Source organism: Triticum aestivum, chromosome 2D (assembly GCF_018294505.1).
Source record: "Triticum aestivum cultivar Chinese Spring chromosome 2D, IWGSC CS RefSeq v2.1, whole genome shotgun sequence".
NCBI classification, from domain to species: Eukaryota; Viridiplantae; Streptophyta; class Magnoliopsida; order Poales; family Poaceae; genus Triticum; species Triticum aestivum.
The window spans coordinates 294441538-294449008 of NC_057799.1; positions in this window are offsets into that span (position 1 = coordinate 294441538).

Consider the following 7471-nt stretch of genomic DNA (forward strand, 5'->3'; position numbering starts at 1 on the left):
CTCCACTCGCCGCGGCCTCCCGCACGCACGGGCGCCCATCCTCCCTGCTCGCTCACCTACGCCCGCTGCCGCCCTGCCTCGCCCGCACCTGAGCTGCTCGTCGCCGCCCGCGCCCGGCTCCCTCCGCCTGCTGCTACCGCCGACAGCCCCGCTCGCCTCCCGTGTCGCGCCCGCTTTTGCTCGAGCCCGACCGCCGCTCCAATTCGCACGCCGCAGCCGCCCCTCGCCTTCGCCCGCGCGCACGCATCTCATCGCCGGACCATGTGCACCTGCGTTCGGCCACCACATCCCACGCATGCCACTCGCATTAGCCTCCTCGCCCGCGACCCCGTCGCCGCCCACTGCGCCGCTTCACGTCGCGTGCAGTCGCGACCGTGCCCCGCCTCTGCTCCGCTGTCGCTGGTTTCTACCGCCTGCACCCGTCGCCGCACGAACCCCTGCTCCTCCCCTGCGCTCACCTCCGGCCGCGGCCATGGTCGTCGACGCCAGGCCGCGCGCTCCCTTCGCCGCTGCCCGCAGCCTGCAACACCCGCTTGGGTGCCGCCCGTTAGCCCGACCCACTAAGGCCCTGGCCCAATGACATAGGGGCCCCGCCCCCAGAACAGTTTTTTTAAAGGAATTAAAAAGTAATAATAATAATAATAAATAAAATAATAATTAATTAATTAATTAAAGAATTAATTAACTTAATTAATTCTGTATTAGTTTAACCTAATCATTTTAGTTAACTAATTAACCTAAACCCTGATTAACCTAAATAGTGTATGACAGGTGGGTCCCACTGGACCCACACGTCAGTTTGACCAGTCAACACCTCTGTTGACTGCCGATGTCATGATGACGTCAGCATGCACTGTTCTGGATAATGTTGAATTAAATTAATTAAATAAATTCTAAAAATGATTTAAAACTTTAGAAAATCATATAAAATAATCCGTAGCTCGGATCGAAAAACTTTCTACATGAAAGTTGCTCAGAACGACGAGACGAATCTGGATACGCAGCCTGTTCATCTGCCTCACATCCCTAGCATAGAAAACACGCAACTTTCCCCCTCCGGTTCATCTGTCCGAAAACGCGAAACACCGGGAATACTTTCCCGGATGTTTCCCCCCTTCGCCGGTACCACCTCCTACCGTGTTAGGGCACACCTAGCACCACGCATTGCCATGTCTTCCATCATCATGCTTATGTTTGCATTATATTTATTGTTTCTTCCCCCCTCTTCTCTCGTTAGACACTGAGACCGACGCCGCTGCTACCCAGTACAACTACGGTGTTGACGACCCCTCCTTCTTGCCAGAGCAACCAGGCAAGCCCCCCCCCTTGATCACCAGATATCGCCTATTCTTCTCTCTACTGCTTGCACTAGAGTAGTGTAGCATGTTACTGCTTTCGGTTAATCCTATTCTGCTGCATAGCCTGTCATTGATGCTACAGTTGGTACCCTTACCTGCTATCCTAATGCTTAGTATAGGATGTTAATGTTCCATCAGTGGCCCTACACTCTTGTCCGTCTGCCATGCTATACTACTGGGCCGTGATCACTTCGGGAGGTGATCACGGGCATATGCTATATAATTTATACTGTTACATTACTTATGATACTGTTCGGAGATGGGGGCTGAAGGGGCAGGTGGCTCCAACCCGGTAGAGGTGGGCCTGGGTTCCCGACGGCCCCCGACTGTTACTTTGTGGCGGAGCGACAAGGCAGGTTGAGACCACCTAGGAGAGAGGTGGTCCTGGCCCTGGTCGGCGTCCGTGGTTACTTCATAATAACACACTTAACGAGTTCTTGGTATTTGATCTGAGTTTGGCCACTGGCCTATACGCACTAACCAACTACGCGGGAACAGTTATGGGCACTCGACGACGTGGTATCAGCCGAAGCCTTCGTGACGTCAGCGACTGAGCGGCGCACGCCGGATTGGACTAGAACGCCTGCTTGGCTAGGTCTGCTTCCGGCCGCCCACGCAACATGCAGGTGTGCAATGGGCAATGGGTCCAGACCCCTGCGCCATAGGATTTAGACCGGCGTGCTGACCTCTCTGTTGTGCCTAGGTGGGGCTGCGATGTGTTGATCTTTCGAGGCCGGGCATGACCCAGGAAAGTGTGTCCGGCCAAATGGGATCGAGCGTGTTGGGTTATGTGGTGCACCCCTGCAGGGAAGTTTATCTATTCGAATAGCCGTGATCTTCGGTAACAGGACGACTTGGAGTTGTACCTTGACCTTATGACAACTAGAACCGGATACTTAATAAAACACACCCTTCCAAGTGCCAGATATAACCCGGTGATCGCTCTCACACAGGGCGACGAGGGGAGGATCACCGGGTAGGATTATGCTATGCGATGCTACTTGGTGAACTTATCATCTACTCTCTTCTACATGCTGCAAGACGGAGGCTGCCAAAAGCGTACTCTTCGACAGGACTAGCTATCCCCCTCTTATTCTGGCATTCTGCAGTTCAGTCCACCGATATTGCCCCTTTACACAGATACCCATGCATATGTAGTGTAGATCCTTGCTTGCGAGTACTTTGGATGAGTACTCATGGTTGCTTTTCTCCCTCTTTTCCCCTTTCTATACCTGGTTGTCGCAACCAGATGCTGGAGTCCAGGAGCCAGAGGATCCCGAGGATGATTCTACGTGGAGTTCGACTTCGAGGAGTAGTTAGGAGGTCCCAGGCAGGAGGCCTTGCCTTTTCGATTGTTGCTACTTTTGTGCTAGCCTTCTTAAGGCAATCTTGTTTAACTTATGTCTGTACTAAGATATTGTTGCTTCCGTTGACTCGTCTATGATCGAGCACTTGTATTCGAGCCTTCGAGGCCCCTGGCTTGTATTATGATGCTGGTATGACTTATTTATGTTTTAGAGTTGTGTTGTGATATCTTCCCGTGAGTCCCTGATCTTGATCGTACATGTTTGCGTGCATGATTAGTGTACGATTGAATCGGGGGCGTCACAAGTTGGTATCAGAGCCGACTGCCTGTAGGAATCCCCCTTCCACACTCCTTGGCCGAAGTCGAGTCTAGATATTACAAAACTTTTACTAACATGGTTGTGCGGCCCATGGGCCCACGTCACCATTGGGTGGTATTAGGATCTTTTATTCCTCGTCTATACTCTGGGACTCTTATCTCTCTTCTACTCGGGGTAAATGATTTTGCTAAAATCTAACTCTAGGTTCTCGTTACCACTTCCTGCCGGAGAGCCCCTTCATTACAGATGATCGACTGCTTCAACAGAAGATTCTGACAATACTCTCCGATATTCTCCCGAGACTTTGTGCCATCGCTTTTGCAATTCCCTACCACCGAATATCCCTATGGATAAATACTTACACTTGTCGTTCTTGCTTTTATTCCCAGTCGATCTTGTTATTACAAGATACCCTGAAATTCTCTCTATTGTTCAGAGAATATTGTGCCTACTGCCTTGCAGTTCCTTGCTACCTGAATACCCCTACGGATAATTTCTCGCCCTTATCGAGTATCCGTTCATCCCCAATTGTTCATGTGTTCCACAATGGTCTTCGAAATACTATTTGATCCTCCAAAAATCCTTAGTAGCTTATTGCCCTGCAATACTTGTCTGCTTGCATTATGGGTGCTCTTCATATGTTTGCCAATATTCGTTAGTATCCTTAGGCACCGCCATTTTGATCCTATTGATTCAACATGAGTGCGAATGCACGCAATCATCAGTTGATCCTTTTAAATTATCTTTCTGGCTCAGACGTCATTTTAAACATGAGCTTGTTCTCGACCAATCTATTTGCCGTCAATTGTACCCTTAGGTCTATTGAACTTATCCACCCTTGATTAGAGCGTCCTCTTCTGATCCTTCAATTTGGAAATCATAATTCCTTTGATATCTAAGCATCGAATCATTCAGATGTTCTATAATATGATGCCCTTGCATTCTTTCTTCAACTGGTTGTGTGCCAATGCTCACATCAGCTCCGCTATCGACCTTCAAATCCTTGGTTGGATTATTATTCGGCAATGTCCTTCATATTTAATCGCCTTGTGAATTCTTCCCTGATAGATAATGCCATTAGTAAATCTTATTCTCTGATTTGGCCAACCATGCTCTGCTTTCGAGCTGGTGATATTTACTCTTGGAACTTGTGGTACCTTATGCCTTCTTTAATCTGTGTGACCCGAAAACTTTTTAGGGTCATACTGCTCTAGTAATTCACCGGTAGGTTTTCACACTGAAATCATTTTTATTAGAGCAGTGAATGAATGGTCTCGCATTTGGAGAAGTGGGAGTCGACCTTGAACTTTGTGCTCATGCCCATGGAAACGATGTAGATCGTATCATTAAAGCTTCTCTTCAAATAAATATTTCCTTGGTATAAGTTTATCTTATATCTGGGATTTGGCATTTTGCAATCGTTGTTCCGGCCATGTTCTCCTTTTAAATACCATTTCTCGGACAAGTTGAAGTACTTGTCTTCTATAGATCATTGCACCTGTCCAACACTTACTTTGATCTACCGTCGAGCATTACACTCTGGTATCTCAAGAATACCATGAAACTACATAACTTCTTATGAGGTTCTTCATCAACTATTATTCTTGCAAATTCCAATTTCCCTCGGGTTCTAAGTTATTAGTCACTCGAGAACATCATTAAGTGAATCGATTCCTGTGACGCCCCCGATTTGACCGTACACTAATCATGCACGCAAATGTGTACGACCAAGATCAGGGACTCACGGGAAGATATCACAACACAACTCTAAAACATAAATAAGTCATACAAGCATCATAATACAAGCCAGGGGCCTTGACGGCTCGAATACAAGTGCTTGATCATAGACGAGTCAGCGGAAGCAACAATATCTGAGTACAGACATAAGTTAAACAAGTTTTGCCTTAAGAAGGCTAGCACAAAAGTAGCAATGATCGAAGAGGCAAGGCCTCCTGCCTGGGACCTCCTAACTACTCCTGGTCGTCGTCAGCGGCCTGCACGTAGTAGTAGGCACCTCCAGTGCCGTGGGAGTCGTCGTCGACGGTGGCGTCTGGCTCCTGGACTCCAACATCTGGTTGCTACAACCAGATGGAAAGGAAAGGGGGAAAAGAGGGAGAGAAGCAACCGTGAGTACTCATCCAAAGTACTCGCAAGCAAGGAGCTACACTACATATGCATGGGTATATGTGTAAAGGGGCATATCAGTGGACTGAACTGCAGAATGCCAGAATTAAAAGGGGGATAGCTAGTCCTGTCGAAGACTACGCTTCTGGTCATCTCCATCTTGCAGCATATAGAAGAGAATAGAGTGAAGTCCTCCAAGTAGCATCGCATAGCATAATCCTACCCGGCAATCCCCTCCTCGTCTCCCTGTTAGAGAGCGATCACCGGGTTGTATCTGGCACTTGGAAGGGTGTATTTTATTCAGTATCCAGTTCTAGTTGTCATAAGGTCAAGGTACAACTCCGGGTCGTCCTTTTACCGAGGAACACGGCTATTCGAATAGATAAACTTCCCTGCAGGGGTGCACCACATAACCCAACACGCTCGATCCCATTTGGCCGGACACACTTTCCTGGGTCATGCCCGGCCTCGTAAGATCAACACGTCGCAGCCCCACCTAGGCTCAACAGAGAGGTCAGCACGCCGGTCTAAACCTATGCGCGCAGGGGTCTGGGCCCATCGCCCTAAGCACACCTGCACGTTGCGAACGCGGCCGCGAGCAGACCTAGCAACCCACACGATCACGGCGGTTACGTCAAAGCGGTCCAACACGGCGCGCGCCACTCAGTCGCTGACGTCAAAAGAGCTTCGGCTGATACCACGACGTCGGGATACCCATAACTACTCCCACGTAGATGGTTAGTGCGTATAGACCAAATGGCCAGACTAAGATCAAATACCAAGATCTCGTTAAGCGTGTTAAGTATTCGCGAACGCCGACCAGGGCCAGGCCCACCTCTCACCTAGGCGGTCTCAACCTGCCCTGTCGCTTCGCCACAAAGATCCACTTGCGGGTACTCCTACGAGCCGACCCGACTTTAGTCATCTCAGGTGTCATGTATATAATATATAAGTATATGCCCGTGTCCACCGCCCAGGTGATCACGGCCCGATAGTATAGCACAGCAGACGGACAAGAATGTAGGGCCACTGATGGAAAACTAGCATCCTATACTAAGCAGTAGGGTAGCAGGTAAGGGAAACAACTGTAGCAACAATGACAGGCTATGCAACAGAATAGGATTAACCGAAAGCAGTAACATGCTACACTACTCTAATGCAAGCAGTATAGAGGAGAGTAGGCGATATCTGGTGATCAAGGGGGGGCTTGCCTGGTTGCTCTGGCAAGTAGGAGGGGTCGTCGACTCCGTAGTCGAACTGGGCAGCAGCAGTGTCGGTCTCGTAGTCTACCGGAGAGAAGAGGGGGAAGAAACAGTAAATACAATGCAAACACAAGCATGACGATGCGTGACATGACAGTGAGCGGTGCTAGGGGTGTCCTAACGCGACAGTAGGTGGTACCGGTGAAGGGGGGGAACATCCGGGAAAGTATTCCCGATGTTTTGCGTTTTCGGACAGAAGGACCGGAGGGGGAAAGTTGCGAGTTCGATAGGTTAGGGAGGTGTGGTGGACGCACGGACTGCGTATCCGGATTCGTCTCGTCGTTCTGAGCAACTTTCATATAGAAAACATTTTCATCCGAGTTACGGTTTAAAAGATATGAATTTTCAAAGTTTATTTGAATTTCTGGAATTATTTAATTAACAGAAAAAGGGATATGACGTCAGCATGACGTATGAGTGACGTTAGCGGTCAACAGTCCGGGTTGACTGGTCAAACTGACAAGGGGGACCCACCTGTCATAGACAGTGGGTTAACAGAGGATTAAACTAATTAGTTTTTAGTTAATTAACTACTAGGCCCACCTGTCAGTGAGAGATTAATTAAGCTAATTATTTTTATTTATAAAACATTTTCTTTTTTAATTTTTGCAGCGGGGCCCGCATGTCAGTGACTGGGCCTGCCCAGTCAGCAGTTGACTGGGTCAACCCAGTCAACTGGGGCCCGTGGGGGCCACTGGCAGTGACCCAGGGGGTGGCCCCAAGTGTGCCACGTCGGCGGCCGGCGCCGGCGCAACTCCGGCGACCAAAACCGCGGCGGTCCCTCGCCGGAGTTGGCCGGAATTGCGCTACGGGGCTCGGGGAGGAACGGGGCTAGGCCCATTCGAAAGAACTCGCAGCGCCGCATCCAGGGGTGGCCGGGGCTTCGCCGGACTCGGCCGGAATCGGCGCCGGCGAGCGGCGGAGGCGGCGGCGCGCACGGGTGCCCGACGGAAACAGGGCTACGGCAGGCGGTCGAGCAAGCGGAGGGGCTGGGGAGCTTCTACGTGCGGTGGGGAGCGCTGTGAGCTTGAGCCCGTGACCATTTGGTCACCGGAGACCCGCCGGCGGCGAGCTCTGCGGCGCGGCGTTCGGGCGCGCGTGG